The 18983-nt window shown below is 40.1% G+C and overlaps 1 long non-coding RNA gene across 1 annotated transcript in view; it reads left to right on the forward strand.

Moving 5' to 3' along the window:
• The first annotated feature begins 90 nt into the window (after positions 1–90).
• LOC118249214 (uncharacterized) overlaps positions 91–18983 on the forward strand; it is a 42744-nt gene continuing 23851 nt past the window's right edge. The window contains exons 1-3 of the long non-coding RNA XR_004778985.2: positions 91–200; positions 875–939; positions 11053–11152. This is a non-coding gene — a long non-coding RNA (uncharacterized LOC118249214). The remainder of the gene's footprint in view (positions 201–874; positions 940–11052; positions 11153–18983) is intronic.

Consider the following 18983-nt stretch of genomic DNA (forward strand, 5'->3'; position numbering starts at 1 on the left):
CGGGGCTCCGCCGCCCCCGCTCGGCAGAAGGGGAAGGGGTGCCTGGGGGAGGCTGTGGCAGCCCGCCGAGGGCGGGCAGGGAGCGGGATGCACGCCCGTCGAGGCGGGACGGGCCGCCCGGGAGAGCCGCGCTCTACCCGCTGCCCGTCACTGAGGGACGGCGCAGTACCTGCCAGGCTCCGCGGCGAGCGCTTTCAATGGTAGCAGCGAGGATGGACGGCGCGGGGGGCGCCCACTGGGGCTTGTGTGCGGGGAAGGGAGCCCCCCGGGGAGGGACATGGCGGGGCGGCCAGGAGGCGCCATTTCGCGCGGCGGCCCGCCGTGGTAACGCGCCTCCTCAGCGCCGCCGCCCCGCAGAGGCGCCGGGGGCCGGTGGTCCTGCGGCCGGCGGCTGTTTGTCAGGAGGCCGCCCGTTCCTCCTCCCGGCCGGGCTCGGTGCGAAAAGCCCCGGGACCGGGGGAGCCGGCAGGCTGAGCCGCTGAGGGAGTGAAGGAGCGGCCCGAGGCCGACCGGAGCGAGAGTCATGTTAAGGCAAAGCCTGCTTCACGGAGAGCGTATCTCCGCTGAAGCTGAGAGGACAGTCATCTTTTTCGTTGGAGAGAAAAAAACTTGACTGAAGAGCTGAGGCTGTGTTCAGAAAGCCGGCTCCGGGCACCTCGGGTGAGCCCCGGTGGTAACCGCGCACACCTGACGAGCTCTCCTGAGGAGATTCGCTTCACGCCGTCACCACTAACGGGAGTCAGTAATGACCCGTGTCCATTTGCAGCTTAGTTTTCACAAAATACACGACAAAATAGACAAAATAACGACTGTTGTCAGCCGGGCGATGCTACTCACAAACAGAAGACTAATTAAACTTTTGGTTGCCTTGCAGATTTCAGTGTTGGTTCAGCCACTTTGCTTGCTCAGAGGGCTAAAAGGTCTCATCTGCTGTTCAAAGTAAGTTCTTATCACTGCTTAAAGTTGTCTCCTCAAGTCTTTACACATACAGTAGCTATACTGTTGAGCAAAACGCGCTGTTATTTACTACTCAAAAAGTAGTAGCATGACCTGAATTACTTCATTGCATCTTCACCCTCTGAAGTGCAGTGCTTGGGGCTACAAGCAGCTGTGGGGAATCTCCTGCCTTGCTAAAAGGCAAAGTTACAGTCTAAAGGTGAAAGAGTCCCATCATATGTACATGCACCACCATGCCAACCTCTAGGAGCAATTCAACTGGAGAAGATGATGTTGTGACAGAAATCTCTCCTGCTGTGTCAGTCACTCAGTTTGCAATTAGCTTTAACTCTGTAACAACTTCCAAACTTCAAAAGCAAAGAAACAAAAAGTTATGCTCATAAATCAGTTTAGAACCACACACAGGAATATCCGGTGCCATAAACAGTACAAACTGCACAACTGTAGATTTCTATAAGGTCATATATCCCAAGTTTCTGTGTAGGAGGGACTGACAAAGTCCTCTAGTGGCTGCTACGGTTGGCCGTTCAATATTTTCTGGTAATTGCTGTGTAGTTAGGAATAGGAATACAAAGTGGCTCTAAGAGGAGATGCTTGTAGATTTGAAGGAGCAGAAGAAGGAAGGTTGGGAGCACCAGTAGAAGAGGGGTCCCTGCTTGTTGATCCCCTGGGATTTCAGGAAAGAAAGTGGTACCTTGTGCTGAGCCAACCGCTAGGAGCATGGGCAGCCTGACCTCCACCAGGATGAAGCATTAGAGCTGCAGTTATTTAAAACATTCCCTTCGTACACAGACAAGTGTGCCAGTGGAATTGTGCTATTAAACAGAACACTTGGTTTTTAAACAAAAGATGTTGTTGCTTACAACTTAAGTGACTAGAAAGAGGAAAATTGACTGTTCTACTTCATCATGTACTGCATTAAAGGCACTGCTTGCTAGAAAGTGTATAATATTGCCCCTATAAGAAAACACAGTAACATTTAGTGGTAAAAATAGTCCCCATCTTTCTTCTTCATTAATTTCTCTTGCCTGTGTTTTTAATTGTTGTATAGTTGTCATCCATATTTCATTCTTAGCTAGAAGCTAAGAATAAATATTTTTAAAGCAATATCAACACACTGCCAGATGACTTCAGGCTTTAACTGGAAACAAATTATCCAGGTTTTACTTTTCAGACTTACGCTGGACCGATGTTCTTTGAGTGATCTTTTTTAATGCATTGCTAAGTGTCTCAAAAGTGCTGTTGACCTCTTTCCTGACTCCTCTTTGACCCATTTGCATGAAGGATAACACTGTGAAGGAAAAGGTGATATATCCAAGTACCTCCCTTGGCAAGATTATGTGGAAAGATAAGCTTTTGAAAGCAAAGTTACTGACAATTGAATTCTTAGTGAGCAAACACAAGACGACCATTCCGTGTCAGTTCTTCCTGCTTGTCTTGTCATATCCTAGACTGCATCTTTACAACCAGGTGGAATTTGTAAATGAGCAGATCTCTCCCACTACCAGCTGTTGTACTCTGAATGAGCAGTGGGCACAATTTACCCATAATTTGAGATAAACCTTTTTTCCAGTAGGTATAATTCACTTTTATAATCAAGGGACTTTTGGAACAGGGTCTCAAAAGTGCAGGCTGTGTAGCCATCACGACCAAGAGAGTATTATAGAAATTCAGGCTAAAATATTGGTCTTACTGGCATATTTGTGTGCACAAGATGTTGAAATTTTGATGTGAAAAAGCTTGCAGATGATTTGCAGATATGTCAGATAGGACCATGATATCAGTGTTGCTCTGATTAATTTAGAACTAAATAGAGTAATAGTAATTTCTTTTTTGCGTTTAGCAATTATGTAGCTACAGTTTTTAAACCTTCATTCACAAACATGTAGAAACAGGAAATAACAGTGAAGTTCCACAATGAGATATAGTTAAACAGAGAATCAGTGTTCTAACAGAAGTATTGATAAGAACAATCTCTCCGGCATTACTGTTTATTTTAGAAGATACATTATATCAGAGTTCTCAAAAGTTGGTGTTTACTGAGAAATTTCCGTAGGGTTTCATAGAATCGTAGAATCACAGAATATCCCAAGTTGGAAGGGACCCACAAGGACCATCGAGTCCAGCTCCTGGGTCCCCAAAGGACCACCCAAACATCAGACCATGTGCAGTGTCCAAATGCTGCTTGGCCTCTGTCAGGCTCAGTGCTGTGACCACATCTCTGGGGAGCTTGTTCTAGTGCCTGACCACCCTCTCGGTGAAGAACCTTTTCCTGATAACGAGCCTGAACCACTCCTGTCAGCTTCAAGCTGTTTCCTTGGGTTTGATCCTTACTATTTCTTTGGACAAGCCAAAAATATGTGAGCTGTGCTGCCTTTTTTCTTTTAATTATTTATTAAATAAATTTTTCTTAATCTGCTAGGAAGAGTGGTATGGATGTCTGTATTCTGTGAGCAACCAACTGAAAGTTGGATCCTTGCTCTTTCTCACTGCCACTGAACAGGGCAGGACATTTGCAGGCTGAAAGATCCCAAACTATACTCTTATGACAAAAGATGGGACTACTTGCAGACAAAGCTGATCTCAATGTAGGGATGTGAAGAAGGCGATAGAAGCCTTAATTTAGCACTCAGATATGATGCTGAAGACTCTTACTTTCCATAATGCTTTTCAGACATAATGTATCATTAGTGAAATAAATGGGACTAGATGATAAAATCTCTCGCCTTTTCCATTATAATGAAATACTAATGTTATTTTGCTTTTAAAAAATAGCTTGGCTTTCTCATCAGTTTATGGAAAAGTTTCTTAAAAATTTAAGGACAGTGGGAAGGGAATACATTTTTCATGATGTGTATTAACAGCATTATGTATAATTTTCTTTTTCACACATTATTTGTTTTTGCTGTGTTTACACCTACAGAAGTATAGAAAAGTCTAAGTTGGAATAGACCTCAGGAGATCACCTGGTCCAAACTTGTATTGAAAGCAGGGCCTTAGATTAGGTTATCTAAGAGGCTGTCTGAGTAAGTCTTGAATATTACTGGTAAGGTAGATTCCAGCACTTCTTTGGGCAACCTCGCAGTGAAGATTTTTTTCTTATATCCAGACAATTTTCTGTGGAGCATCTTGTATCTGTTGCTTCTTGTCCTGCCAGTGTGTGTCCTTGTGAAGGGAGTACCTCCACCTCCTCTATAGCTATCTTTTAGGTATTGGAATACCATGAGACCACCCCTGAGGCTTTTCTTTCCTAGGCTAAACAAACCCAATTCTTTCAAGATTTCTTTATATGTCAAGTTCTTCAACTCTCTGATCATCTTAATGTCCCTCTTCTTGGCCCTCTATAATTTTTCAATGTTTCACTTGAACTGGGAGGACCAAAACTGGACCCAGTATTCCCTGGGTGGGCTAAAAACTGCCAAATCCAGTGGAATAAACACATCCTTTAATCTGCTGGCAGCTCTTGATAACATGACCCAGCGGGTGACACACCTTTGTTGCAAGGACACACTGCTGTCTCATGTTTAGCTTGCCCATCACAGCCCCCAGGGCCTTTTCTGCAAAGCTGCTCCCTGGGCAGCTGGTGCCCAGCCTAAATTGTTTCTTGTCATCCCTCAGTCCACATTGCAGGACTTTGCACTCATTGAGCTTTGTTGAATTTTATGCAGTTCCTGTCTGTCCCTTTTTGCGATCTGTCAAGGTTCTTCTGATTAGCAGCCCTGTCACCTTGCTTATCAACTGCATCTCTCAAGTTGGTATAGTCTGTGAACTTGTTGAGCGTGCCCTCAGTGCTAGCATCCAGGTCACTAATAAAGACATTAAACAGTAGTGGTCTCGGTATTGTCCCCTGAAGGATTCTGCGGGTCACTAGCTGGACAGTGCAGCACCGGTCACAAATCTTTGAGCCAGCCAATTTTCCAACCACTTCACTGTCCAGTTCTCCAGTCTGCATATCACCAATGTGGTGATAATATCATTAACCATTTGGGCAAGGCATTAGAGGGCTTTGATGATGAAGGGGTCTTTCTCTTCCTGTAGTTGTTTCCATCAGTTCTGGTTAGTTTTACTCTACCTTCCACTTACTGCATCTCTTGTGTTTGAATATAGGATGGCTACCATTCTAGACTTGGTGGCTCATGTATACCCATAAACAGTAGCACATGGGTTGGTATAAGGGGTTTATATAAGGAGCTTGTGTAAGATGACCCAAAAACTTATTCTCTTTTCAGGTTGAGTTGAAATTACAAACTTTTTAGTACAACACTTCTACTTTAGCATCTGAATTAGAAGAAAGAAAGTCTGAATATAATGGCCTTATTTAGCAAGTTTAGACCTGTTTTTTAAGCACCAGCAGATGGATGGTTCATATATTCCTCAAGGTATTAATTGAAATGAAGTCCAATAAGATCTCTCATCTATTCTTCTGTAATGTCAAAAATTGGATCTGATTGAGATACCGGATCTCTACCTTTGCATTTCTTTTCTGGTGATTGTTGTGTATAAATGAGTGAGAAAATAACCTTTCCATTGCAATTTTTCCTTTTCTTTTTTTTTTTTTTTTTTTGTGACAGTTATTATCTAGAATGTAGACTGTAGGTTGCAGGTTTCCTCTTAGCTTCTGTCTCCCAGCAGGGTGGATGCTGAATTACCCCACAGTCATTGATTCCTATGGCTGAGAAAAAAAAAAAAAAAGAGAGAATGACTGTATTCCTGTTTGAGCTGTTTTTTTTCTATATTAGTTTTTCATTTGAAGAGGTAGTAATTGCCAAATGCTTAGGGAGGTGTAGAATGAACTTCAAAGCGTTCTTAAAAGAACACTGATAGAAGAAACCTCGTGCACTTCAGGTACAGTAGCATGGGGAAAACTAGTACACAGCTTTAGGTTTTTGAAAGGTCAGCTTACACATGAGGTGCACAAAACAGCCATTTGTAATACTTTGTCTGGTGCTTTCTGTGAACAGTAAATGTTGCCTGCACTTTGTGGTGCTGTCATTCACAGAGCTTCCTATGCTGCACCTTTAGTCTTTCCATTGTTGGTCACTTTTTCTTAACGTAAGTTCTGACAAACAGCTTTGCAGAAATACGAGTATACTTCCCCAGCTGCCCCTTATTCTGCTGTCACCTGCTGAACCAAATGATGTGTGAGTCCCTCCCTCTCCAAAAATACACCTGAAAATGAAAGCCTTTAGGTAGCTGCAGTAAGGTTTTGCTGAAACAAGTGAAAGACTTGGGCGTAAATAGCACAGAATGTCAGGGAGCTCTGTTCCATGATCTATGCAGTAGACATATATAGGATTTATTATTTCCAATTTTCCTTTTCTTTCCCATGCTGATATGCAGGACCTATGGAGATGGTTTAATTGAAAAGGAAGAGCTCGCCCTTCCTTTTCTTCCCCACTCTTGCATGTTCTCTTGAAAAATGCTCTTTTTGTATTAAAGTTGTAGGAAACCAATAAAAATTCTTTAAGGAAACCAATAAAAATTCTGACAAAAATTAGCCAAAGCAAACTGTGTTGTTGCCCCTGGAAAAGTTATTACTGGATCTGACAAAGCTATTTGCCAGTGCGGTGATTTCATTATGAGAACTTTTTAAAAGCAGTATTTCAGAAAATGGTTATGGATGGCAGTGGCAAAAGCATTCAGTCCAGGGGCGGTGAAATCAGGAGGATATTTTGCTTCTGTTGGCTAGTGGCTCTCTCTAGCCCATATGCAGAGATTTTCTATTTAGTCAAAAGTTGCGCAGACAATAGTAAATAAAAAAATGAGCTCAGTAATTGGATCTAGCTGTTAAAATCTGTAACCTTAGGTTTTGACAGCCTAGCTTTGTTTGGAAAAGGAAAGGAAAGAAATTGGCAAGGACTAAAGGCAAGCCACAACAAAAAATAAATTGTGGAGCCTCTGAAGTACAGTACAGTATGTCAAGGACTTCATACATTACAAATAAACTTGTATGTTTCTTTCCATCCTGCCAAAACAATCACAATAGCAACCCAACCCTCTAAACCTATCAGCTTTACTAATCAAACACAGAAGAAAAAGACTTCTAAGCAGTCACTGTGCTAGAGATATGAAAACAGTAGTCTAGATCTTAATGTTAAAAAAGAGGACTCATTATTAAAAATAAGGACTTGGCCACAGAAAACTTGCCATTGCTTGAAATCTGCTGAAGTATGTGGTTAAAATGGCAAGACTAGGATATGATAGGGCAAACAAAATCCAAAACAAGGTCAAAGTGCCCTCCAATAAAGAAACGATTTTGAAAAGTAGCCACTTGTACTGCTTAGATAAAGAATATATTTTTTCAGTTTGGTTACTGACCTTGTCACCCAAAAAGCAGAAATCTTGAACCGCTCACAAGTCATTAAGAACAAATTAGAAAACTTGCCTGCCTGTGCCTCAAGATAATTGCTCATTTTCAGCATATTTCAAATAACATCAGATGTTTAGAATGTAAGAAATTAATAAATGACATTTTTCATTTCATCTGTAAAGTGAAAGAAGCTACTTAGGATTCCTATTTCCTATTAATGTCCAAGCACACAAAGAGACTTACCCATTCACAGCAAAAGGTGAATGACAACCAGCTCGACCAGTGAGAACCCTGTCCTGCTGTGTGACTCTGTTCTGTACAACACACTTGTAAATACCCAGAACTAGACTCTAACCCATCTATAAGATGTTCTGCTGCGGGGCCCATGCAGCAACTGACAGCATTCCTGCAGCTTTCCCACTTCAACGGCAAGCCTCCATGCAGACACACTTCTCTGCATATAAATTTGTGCACACATACACATGTACCCTTCCAAATATGTACACATAAAAATTCCAGTCCATGAACTGGGTCATCTGAAAAGAATTTTCGGATTAACATGTTGTCTGAGGGCTAGCACAGGCTACAAAAGCTGTTACTCTGTATGCCATTTGGAAATACATTATCTTTGTTTACGATTATAGTATGTCTCCATGCATAGCTCCTTCTAAGGCTGTCTGTTAGAAGATCAGAACATTGCTCCTACTGAAGCCTTACATAAGTTTAAGTATTTAATGATCACTTTGCTAAATCTCACAAGAAGAGCATTACAGAAAAGGGAGAAAACTCAGCCTCTACAAATTTTAACACGCACCAAAGTCAGTGGGATATGCATTTGGATATGGATGTGCTCCGTGTGAGCATTTTGGTGCTGCGTGAAACGACAGTGAACTAGATTCTGACCTCAGATACGCGTTTCTAAATCTCATTGACTTAACTGGATGTTGCCACAGACAGGATTTGGACCTGTGTACTTTTAAAAACTTCTTACAGAGGGGAATTTGTTTCATAGTGATTGCAAGAATTAACACTAAATGGGCATAACATAAGCCCAACCATTACTAAGAACTATAGTTTTTATTGAGTTACAGACTATTCTAATAACAAACATAAAGGTATTAACAAGTCTTGCAAATTTTACATTTTAACTTCCACTATGTAAACAGTGCAGAAGGGTATCGGGAGACAGCCATGTGTTGTAATTCTTGCAACATCATTAGGAATCTCAAGGCACTTAGCATTTTCTCAAAGACAGTCATAGGAATATTGGGTATGAGGGTAAAAGGCTTTATTCATATTCAAAAAAAAGAAGAAAATATCATCTAAAAGAAGCCCAACATTCTTTTGTGAAACCTATCATTTTTTAAGCCAATCACAAAATGTACTTGTGTTTGAATGTAGGTACTTGGCAATACTAAAATGCTATCATACAGGTCTTCATACAAAAATAAATAAATAAATAATCCCCAAAGCAAGCGAAGCTGTATTATAATAGCTGGGACCTATATATACACTAATTTTAAGTAAACTTTGGGAAGTAAGTAAATGCCATAGTGTTGCAGCAAACTGTAAAGATCACTTTGACAGAAAGGGTACAGACAAGAGCTACTGGTTAGTTAAACAAAGACTATTAACGAGTGGAAAAACTTTGAAGCTGAGAAGGAAAATACTAACGAGAGAGGTCTGTTGGCACCATGCTTGCAGCCCTGGATGTGTGTGGCCCTCCTCCCTTTTCCCTCTGACCTGCTGCCTGTTTCCACAGGAAACAAACACATGTAAGTCAGAGGAAATCGAAGTGTGCTCCGCCAGGCAGGTCGTTTGTCCAGGACTGACGTGTGCCTGTCAGAATAGGTACTGAATAAGTTGGGCAATTCGAACAGCATCCCTGGGAGCAACCTGCACAGTGGTGGGGTTTAGATCAAGGACAGGATTTATGGAAGGTAGGAGCAGCACTGTAAATTTTAAGTAAAAGCCATTAAAAAATGTATTTTTATTTTTTAAGAGGTAGTGTCATTAGGATGATCGAGAAGTGAGATAAGGCAAAGTACGGGATTTTTGCAAATAAGTTTTTGGTAGGTGGAGGGGCATCAGGGAGGTACCTGCAAAAGAAGGGGAGAGCAACAGCTCAGGGCATAATCTGGTGGGTTTAGCAGAAACAGCAATTTTTGAGTGAGATCAATCTGCATGGCTTGTACAGTAGCTGCATTCAGGACCTGGCTCTTCAACCTGAGCTGCAAATACTTGTGTTGAGAAAGAAGGAGATGTATTTGCTCAACAAAGAGGAGAGCAAATTTAGCTAAGCTGAATTTCCCCACTGATGGGAGGTAAAGTCCTCTGTGGAAACAAGTGCTCTTCTGGGAAAGGGTTTCTTTCTCCCTCCCTCCTTTCCCCCACCCCATTCCAGGACTTGAACACTTGTAACTGTTTCCTTGCCAGGCAAATGTCATCCACCACACACTTGGATCCACTTTGTTGCTTCTTGCATTTATCCTGCGATCAGTCTAGACTTGTCCCGTATTGCTTTGAATTCCTGGCAATTTTAAGGAAACATATGTCTTGCTGGCAGCACGCGGGCTGCTCAGATTCAACGAGATGCGGCCGGAGTGCCCAGGCTGGCCTGCTTTCAGAAAACCGCAACAGCCTCATTGCTCTTCCTTTTAAGAATCCCATCTAAGCTGTGTTGCTTTCTTTTGTCTGCGGTTAAAATGTCACATAGGATGCTGTTTACAGTCCTATCTGTGGAAAACCATATTCTCATATAACAGCTACCCTTGCAGTTCTTCCTCTTTCATTTACTGAGCAAATATATATCTCAATTTTGTTCCTGTGCAAAGCCATTTTACAGGTGTGTCTTCACAAAAATTTAACAGCAAATATAATCCAAAATATTTCAGAAGGAAAGGAATAACATGAGTTCACATTTCCATACAAGTTGTGTAACTCACTCGATGTGCTTAGCCCATGGAGGAACCAAATGGGCCAAGGTCTTCTCTTGAGATCATCTTGTCCTGAAGGTTAAAAGTTTGGTAGAAGGGCACTCACAGCGATGAATGAAAGTTTCAAAATCTGATCATTTATTTATTTGAGAGTGGGCAGGTAACCAAAACCCTCTCTTGGGGGGCTCATTGGACAGTGCAGAAGGTTTTGGGGATTGCTTCTTTTCTTTTTGAGGTAAATTATTCTGTTGGCTAGAATACAAGCTCAAGACTGCAGAGACTTCACTAGATTTACTCTTCTTATAATGCTAGGTTGTCATATCACTTCTTACCTATGAAACGGACTTTATACTTACCTGCCATCCAGGCTTATTATGAAGCTTAATCAGCCTGTCAGAGATGAATTCTATGAACCTTTCAAGATGATGGTTATGATTGTTTCCATTGAACTGATATGGTTCTTACTGATGCGCTTTTGCTTTGCCTTTCATGGTGATCTGAGACTTACTTGTATCTAAAGAATGATAGAGACAGAAAAAAATTGCTTGAAAGACTGAGATAAGACTGTCTAGCTCAGTATTTAAATCCTCCAGGGGTGGAAATCCCACCACCTCTCTCTTGGCCTGTCTCAGTGTTGTACTACCCTCCTGGTAAAGAAGGTTTTCCTAATGTTCAGGCTGAACCCTCAGAGCTGCAATGCGTGATCATTGCCCTTGCTATACTGTTTAACAGCATGTAGGAGAGTTTGGCTCCAATGTCTTTATAAATCCCTTTCAAATAGTTGTAGGCAGTTACTAGAATTCCTGTTAGCCTCCTTTTCAACAAACTAAACAAATTCTCTCTTTGTAGGACGTGTGTGAAATTTCCTGCACGATGCAGTGTGAAACAAGCAGGGAGAGAATAAACAGGGGAGCCAGATGAGAGCATGGTGCCACAGCAGCTGTGTCTGGTGAGTAGCACTGAAGTATCTGCAGGGTTGAGGTGCACGACCCTTTGCTATGCTCAGTTCACCAGAGGGTATCTGGTAGTGAGGCTGACAAGGAATTTCTTAGCAATGGCATTTTTTTTTAGGATCTAAGGACATATTTATGTCATCAGTTCCCTATTCGATCAGGTTTTAGATGCAGATAAGTGAATCATGATAGGTATCAGGAAGTTGAAATTTCTAAAAAGGACAGCTGTTCGTAGAATGTGAATGGTATGGGCCTAACCATTTTCTGCTGTCTCTACTTGAATGTGTTCACGTGTGCCTAGGTTACTCTAGGAATTAAGATCTGTGAGTCTGCAGGACCCACGTTCTGGAAACCTCTATACAAAGAGAATTAAATTTAATATTAAATCAGTCAGGACATATGTTAGTTTATATTTTTGTATGACTTAAAATGTGTCTTAGGGATGAAGAAACTATGGCTCTTGATCGCACAACAGCAACAACATTATCTTGCTCCCAGTTATGTATAAATTCATCATTTAAAGCTCTGTGTTTCTTTATGTAAGTAATAATATGCATTTGAAAATTGTTCCCTGTGGCACAGCGCCATATGTTATCATGAAAGCACTAGAAGAATGTTACACATGACCTGTTTGGCCCACTCTTTTTTAGTTGAATCTGTCACTGTATCAGGGTGAGAGAATATTTCCATTTTAGTAAAGTTTACAGGTTTTGATTGCATTTATTTTGTCCATCTACAAGTATGGTTGGCAAAACATATAATTCACTAAATCAAAGTATCTACCCTAAGAGGATTTTGAGAGTAGAGCCACATGATTTGTTTCAACAGCACAAAGCTAAGGGGATGTTGGGACATAAGAATGTAGGTGTAGGTGATATTGTATATTGGAATTAACCTAATGTTAATGAATATATAAATAAAATAAAGTAGAAAAAAATTGTTTTAAGGTTACATCCTCTACTTGCAGTCTGAGCATTCTTTCAAGGAAAGGGTAAGAGATCAGTAATGCTCACGTGCGTAGCTGTATGGAAGGTAACAGTGATGCTTTGTAGTTTTCTATAAGCAACTGAATGGGGACATGCTAAGATAGACAGTCACTATAGATGCAGGACATTATCTCCAACAGTGCTTGATAACTTTATCTATAAAGCTACTTCTCCTTTTCCTCTGTGATTTCATATTCATAGCTTATGAAGTAAAGGAGGTTATTTCAGCTAGTAGCGCAGTATGTGCTTTCATACAATGGGTAAAATATATGCAAAACAATGTAGGTTTCTCACTTTTTGCATTCAAGACTGTGGAAAGCTGATAAACATGGAAGTCATGACAAAATTTATGTGTGTTTTTTGGCAAATGTAGTTGTGTGCATAATAAATTGATGCCCTAATCATTTTTCAGATTTTTAAGCCATTTAAGTGCAATGGCTTAAGTGGAGCTCGTAAGTATCTGCCGGTTTTGTTGAAAAACGTGGAAAAATCTTTTCCTCTGTTCTGTAATAAACTTATATTAACCAAGAGTATAGTCCTAAATATCATTCAGTAATTTTGCTTCCTGTAGCCCAATCATTTTTGACTGCTAATTATACATCTGCCATTTTGTTTAAAGAGCAAACAGTACAGCAGTCTGCAATCTGTTTAGTTTAAATTCACAGGAAGGGTGTTAAAATTCTTCAGGGTCTGTCATAGTCAACCTTTGGTTAATAACAGTAGTCCCTCTTTGAAAAGATTTACTGCTTAGCAAACGTTTCAGTTTATTAATGATTTATGAAGTCACGAAATGCACAAGATTTCTAGCCACTTGTAGTGGGAATTGTAAGAATTGGACTTCTAGTTCAGTATAAAAGTAAGAATGCCTTTTGTAAAGAAACATGTACAAATCTATGTTAAATAAGTTTTTAATTGCTTGCAGTGCATTTCTATGGTAACCTTTGTCCGATGACCTATCTGTTCCAGAATCTCTTGAATTATTTAGCTGGTACATCTACTATACTCATAGATTTTCCTCCCCTCTTCCTATCACATTCTTTCTTTGTCCAATGTGATGGTTTGCAAAGAACTGTGAACTCATCAATGATATATCACACTCCCTGAGCAATATGTACACATATAAACACTACATATACGCATATACAATATGTATACAGTGAAGACAATATAGTCTATAGTCAATGTAGATGTACACTATGGGTTGTATACTACCAGTCTTCCATAATACAATCAACAAAAATTGCTCAGAGAAACAAAATCCCAGGGGCATCATGTCGTATTTCATGCAGGAAGGTTACAAAGAAAGAAATGCACCAAGATCAGATCACAGAGCAGAATTTCTCCCTAGATAGCAAGGCTGCGTAATGCCTGGTCTGCTCTTGCATCTGCCAGCTGCAGTCAGACAGACTGCACTGCTGAGCAGAAGTTGGAAGATATTAGACAATACAGGGAATAAATAATAAAGTGGGGCATGAAATAGTTTTGTTTGTTTGTTTGTTTGTTTTTCCAGTAATTTCCACTTATTGCCCTTGTAGTGGAGAAGTGAACATAAAGAATGTTTGAAACATCTCATGTTATCTTTCTCCTTTGTTCAATTCAAGGAGGTAATGCTGGTCTGCACACACAGAGTGAAAGGAAGAGTGCTGCTAGAAAACCAGACTGGGTTGGCACTCAATCTGGTCATTAACAGTGCAATAAATACCCAAATTTAAAAAATGTAAATATCATAGGGTAAAATGCCTGATTTTAGCAACACTATTAACATACAGTCAGTTACATTACAGTTACTATTACCATTCATTTAACTTCCGAAGTTTTTCCCATTCCGAAGACAAAGTGGTTATATCATTTTAAAAGCTCTGCCTATTTTGTAATATTTATTTTAGAACTATTCAAACTCACATATGCTGCTTAACCACAAAATGCACTGTAAGAGCATATTATTACAATAAATCTTAGAGAGATGATCAAGTAATATTTTAACTAATACATAGGGAGCAGAAAAACTAGCAGGTAGCTTGCAAGAGCACTGCTGTAATCTACTTCTAGTTTCTTTGGACCTGCAAATCTTTGTGAATAAAGAAATAGAAAATAGGAATTGCATCCTGACCATTCTGTGTGTCACCCCAAAGGCTTTGATTTTACAAGCAAAACAGATGCAGTCACAGTTTCTGAACTGAACTTCTGAAGCCTTTTCATTCACAGTGTGCCCCTGTGTTTTAGGAGAAGTCAGTCAGAGCGAGTCCATCCGCCTCAGATGTTGTGGGAGGCAAATATCTGAAGGAAACATCAATTTTAAAGAAAGATTCAGATTACAGGCACAGATAGCAATTACTTTTCTCTTGCTTTAGCTGTTTCTATCAGCTTTACTTTCAAAATTCCAGAATGGGTGGTTTTCTCAAGTTTGTTTCACTCCCTCCAAACCTGGGGAATGGAAATATTATTAAATATGAAAAGACTTTTATGTTTTTTACCAAACAGGAGCTTCACTGAGAATTAGATGAAGAAAAAAAATTATGCACTTCTCAGGAGTCTCCTATAGAAAACTTTGGCTTAGTTGTAGTATTGTGAATTGTGGAGCTGATGTCTGACTTGTCTCCCATTTTTTTGCCAAAATTTCTGATCCACTTAAGACATCTTGGGAATAGTTTTTTTAACTATAAGCATTTACATAGGTAGTGTTATAAATGCTTTATGCACATGAAAATGCTCTTACATTCTGACAGTCATGCAAGAAATACTCCTAAATACACTGTACACAGGGTACTAGACTTATATGCACCATTGATCATTCTCTTCAAAAGGTAGGGCAGTATGTCCTGTTTCATACATGCAAAACTTGACCTTGTAATCCACCCACTTCTAGAAGCACATCAAGCATGAACAGTATGAGCCCAGAGGGTCCATGTAAGAGAAAGTTGTTCCTTAAACACTGAAACGCGTTTTAACTTTTAGCACAGAATCTCTGTTAAGCCCACAGTAGCTATAATTGTGTTCTGTGTATGCAGATGGGAAGCTTTGATTTTATAGTCTTAATCATGATTTTAAAGGCTGCATTGTGTTTATGCTTTGACATTTTAGAATATTAAAGTTTTACAAATGTGTAAATGGAGTTTTCTATCTGATTGTTTCTGCTTAATATTTATCAAACAAGATGAATTTAGCAGGTCAGTCCAGCAGTATCTGCTTGCTCCTAGGGTACTGGTCTCTCAGCTGAAGCAGAATGAGTAAGTGATTTGTTTTACAGTGGATCAGAGGGGCTGGGAATTTGACTCTATTTCGACTTGCCTGCTTCAGTTCTTAGAACTCACACCACATACTACATACATGTCAGTTAGTGTCTTTGTTTCTTATTTTATCTATCCTTTATAATCCTCTTTGTAGTAAATGGAGAAGAAAGAGAAGAAACAGATGTTGGTTTCTCAATTACTTAGGTCATTCACCAGGTATTTTGTGTCTCATGCCTACTAAGAACAGAGCAGACTATAATCATCTGCCTACATAGGAATGTTTGAATTAAGAATCAGAAAATTAATATGACTTCTTTAAACTAACCAGCAAATTGGAAGGATATAATAATTCCTGGGTTACACAGAAGGCTGCACGCAGTCTAACACCACACACCTACCATTTCTAAACTGTTGCTATCTTAAAATGAGAGATTGAATTTGTTAGGAAAAGCAATTTGTGCAATAGATAAATAACTCCAGAGTCAAATCTTACAAAGCAGAATCATTGATTCTGATCTAACATTATTATTATGATCGATGTCTCATTTCTCTTCTGGGTTTAAAAAGACAATCCCACAATAGCACTGGTCATTCTGCATCAATGGTAGGCAGGGCTAGTTCTTCACTGTGGCATCTGTTTCATATGTCTCTTCCTAGCAGCTCTCATCACATTAGACAAGATTTGCACAGGTGAGATGTAAAACTCTCACTGAGCTTTGTCAGTTGCACCAAGCTCTTGCAATTGTCAGCTTGAGGAGTTTCCTTCAGAGGCTGGGCAAAAAAACAGAGTAAGCAGAATAACATTTTCCCTTGACCCTTCATGGTTTTTGTGAGCTTTGCTCACAAAATGTTATGACTGGAGGTGGGGTGGGAGAGTTGCTTTCTATGGCAATAAATCTGTTATGAAAACAAATCTCTCAGTGGTTCCATGTACGGAATAAGATTAACATATGTGCTCCAGTGTATTTCTGTCTCACTGTTCTGTTGTGCTTAATACAAAACTGAGGTGACATTTTCTGCTCCTGTGGTTCTTTACTTTTTTACTTATTTGTGCGTCTCCTTCTGGCCCTTTGTTCTGTGACATTTTTAGCTATCAGCCTCACTGGCCTTTTTCTCTGTCCTGTGTGCTGAGATGATAGTTGCTACTTTATTTTCCTACTTGTGAATGAACTTTTTTTCCATAGACTTGACGGAAACAAAAGATGCTGATTAAGATGTAATCTTCATCTTTTTATTGCTTGAGCAGTTATTACCTGCTCTGCACTGGGTCATCCTTTGATTCTTGATTTTCTATCACCTGTACACCACCTCCATGTTAATAGCAGGTCCTTGCATTTTCTTCAAAGATTATTTTCTGCTATTTCCTCATGCCTTCTCTGTCTAGTTTATAAGCTTACTCTTCAGTAGTCTTGCGGTCTAAAACTGTGGCTGAATGTAACCTGAAATTCACACATTTGCCAGTCTCCTATGGCTGCTCAGGAGTATCTTAATATAAATTTCCCTTTAGGAATTTTAATCTTATCATCAAGGTCTGGATAAGTCAGCTTTTATCACCCCCTTGGAAAAGGGGAAGTGTTTTTCAAGTCACGTTTGGGGAAAAGGCTGGAAGTGTTAAATGGCTACAGTTACAAAGATTAGCACTGGGGTTAAATACAGCCCTTTGTCCATCTAGAGTACTAGCTAGCTATGTTTTTGTTGTTGTTGTTGGTTTTTTTGATGTTAGTTTTGTTGGGTTGGTACAATATCTATCTTCCTGATTCTTTTTTTCCTCACTAAATAATGTTTACAAGTGATCCTGGGAGAAAAGTAGGAATTTCTAGATGTTTTATCAGTGGTGCCTGAAAAAAGGTACATCTTTTGTAAGTTAGTAACTTGTATCACTGTGTCTGGACTAGCTGAATGAGGGTACAGAGAAGAGTAATCCTGCTACCGCATGGCATGGGCTATTCAATTTAGCCCTGGACCTGGGATATTGAGTTCTTGGTGTTTGAAATCTAAACAGGTGCAGCTCCTATGCTATTAGGGGGTACCCCAGCTGACTAGTATAAATCTATCAGGGCACACTTACATTTGTTGTAGGGTGTATGGGTGAGCATCTTAAAGTATCTGGCTTGAGTTGGCCAGAGGAATGCTGCTGTGGTGGGTAAATGCCTTTTTTGTTTTGTTAGTCTCATACAGGGAGTGCTTAAAAGGTAGGCACATGATGGTAATGTTCTGTTAGAATTGAAGCTTAAGCAAAGACTGTTTGCTTGTAGATTCAGAAACAAAAGCTTTCATTTCCTCTGATCAGGGAAAAAAATCTCTGGGATACTTCCTAAGCACGTAATGAAAGAGCCATGTACAGAAATTGTCTGTGCTATCTGTGAAGCCAGTTCTCTTCTGGGATAACATAGCCACTTGTTGCACTGATGTTTTACTTGACAAATAATTGACCTAAATCAAGTCAGAAGTTTGCTATTATCTCTCAATATTGGTGACGCAGTACAATATGAAAACACAGGGGTTCTAAAAGTTGCTTTGCTGCCAACGCCTTCTTGAAAGAACAAATCTTATAGCATAATTAAGGTATTTAAAATTATGATCTGCTTCTTTTTTCTAGAACAGTTACAGGCATGCATAAACTTACATCTACACAAGAATAGGAGGGTGGAGAAAGCTATACCTTGGACAAATGCATGTCAAATGCTATTAGTTTCTGGAGAGCTTTGTTGGGTGGCTTGAGGCAGTAGAGAACAGCGTCTAAACATGTCCAAAGTCAAACAGGCATAGAGAACTGCCAGGTATTTAGAAGATAGTGACAAATAATGCCCCAGAAATATTGTACTTGGGGAAATCCTCCCTGATGGAGGAAAATGGAAAAGTTGCAGTTCATCTGTAACTTTGGTAACACAGTGGTCCCTGAAATCCTGCCTTCTCCAGGCCTGGGTTATTGTTCGATCCTTTCCCTGGAGGGAAGGGAGGGAATATTCCTTGCCTTCTTACACCTCCTTTTAGTTGAAAGGTAGAAGCTTTTTCTATATTTTCTCAGTCATTCTGTTTTTTTTTATTGTTGTTTTTCCACCTCACAAACAGGGCAAGTTAGCCTGTGTCACTGCTCTCTTACAACCTTGCAGGACTGCTGTAGTTGCAGTAAAGCCTTGCAGAAGGTGCTGGAAGGTAAAGGTCTTGTCCTTATAGGCCTCTAGTGTATGTGGAAGCTGTTGTAGTTTGCAGATCAAAACAGAACTTAGGTGTTGTGAAAATAAGGACTTAGCAATGCTTTGTAGGTGCAAATGGTTGTGGGTTTGGTGGGATGTAGTAACACTCTATCATTAGCATTTAAATTGCTCAAGCAGTTCAAAAGCCATATGGGATTTCTAAATTGTTCCTGAAAGAGTATGTGAAGTCTGCTGTATTGAGTCACTTATCCGCTGTGCTCTCATCTGAGTTTCCCCATTACTCTCATCCATTGATGTTATTTGTCTTAGGATACTTCATCCAGTTCAGGATGTCATTGCAGAAGTCCCTGGGGAGCTCTTTACCATGTCTTCAGAAAATGTTGCATTGGCTCTCAGCATGCAGGCTTTTCACTCTAGGTGCATTTCTCTGTTCTGTTCTAACAAGCTTTGTCT

Source organism: Cygnus atratus, chromosome 15 (genome assembly GCF_013377495.2).
Source record: "Cygnus atratus isolate AKBS03 ecotype Queensland, Australia chromosome 15, CAtr_DNAZoo_HiC_assembly, whole genome shotgun sequence".
NCBI lineage: Eukaryota > Metazoa > Chordata > Aves > Anseriformes > Anatidae > Cygnus > Cygnus atratus.